The sequence below is a fragment of the Galeopterus variegatus genome, unplaced genomic scaffold, assembly GCF_000696425.1.
Source record: "Galeopterus variegatus unplaced genomic scaffold, G_variegatus-3.0.2 Scaffold6016, whole genome shotgun sequence".
Classification (NCBI taxonomy): domain Eukaryota; kingdom Metazoa; phylum Chordata; class Mammalia; order Dermoptera; family Cynocephalidae; genus Galeopterus; species Galeopterus variegatus.
Genome location: NW_007732127.1, coordinates 29,530 through 30,698, shown reverse-complemented (window position 1 = coordinate 30,698; position 1,169 = coordinate 29,530).

The window sequence follows — 1,169 nt, the reverse complement described above, 5'->3', positions numbered from 1 at the left end:
GATGTAGATAAGAAAATTGAAACAGCAAAAGTGATTGCTCTGGGGGCAGTTGCCCTTGGTGCAGGTAAACCTAAATTATGGGAAAGTATGTGAGCTAAAATCTTCAAGTCTATCCTGCTAGTTAGTGGTTGGGGGACATTCCACATCTTACCCTCTGCTGTTTCTTTGAGTTTTGTAGTGAACTAAGCACTGCCATGGTAATTATCTCATTGTTTCTTTTTGTATGTCACATAGCTTAGTTTTGTGACTCATTTTGATGGTAAATTGCTTGAACTATTTTAAGTTACACGTGCTTTAATGAAGATTGTTATTTAGCCAGTTTGTTTATGTTTTCACTATGACTGATTAACCACCTGTGTTTCTTCTGTTACTTTCTTGCTTGTACAATAAAAACTGAGAAATAACCTGATTCGGGGCTGTGCCTGGGCTCTCCTCTCTTGAAGGAGTTCTCCCTGGGTCCAGCCCCTTTGGGCCTCTCATTGCTCTGGATACATGGGCTCTGAGTAATCCTTTGCATCTCCATCATCCTGTGAGTGGTGACAAGTGGATGTTGAGAATTAGTGTTTATCCAGTTTTGTTTAAGGAAATAAGAGTCATGGTAGCTGTCAGGCCTGAATATTTTGGTTCCTAGAAAAGCAGACACCGATGAAATAAATGATGAGTGAAACATCTCTCCTGCCCACCTAATTCCTTCTTAAAGTTAGTGCTTAGATTTAGTGCTGACCATTCAGCATTCTGATTACAAATGTAGTTTCCCTGTACTATAATCGTAGGCTAGGGGTGCTCCAGGAACTGCAGTAATCTCCTATTACAGTGTAATAAGTTGATACTGTTTTGACTTCAATTGGTATCTTACCCACTTGGTTTGTGTGAATCAGTCCCCAAGGAATGTCTGTGCCTGAGCATCCCCTGGGGCTCTGCCCAAAGCCCCCACTGGCCTCTCTGGCTGCCTCAGCCACAGCAAGAGTCCCGTGAGAGAAATATATCCCTAAAGGGCTATGGCATTTCAGAGATAAGAAAAAAAACTACACCTGACTGAGGAGAACTGACAAGACTTACTCAGAGATAATCAGGGATGACATTTTATGAAGAAGATCCAGGTCAAGCAAAAGCCCAGAGGCAGAAATACAGCAAACAAGTTTGATTTGACTAGAATATAGGGTATGTAA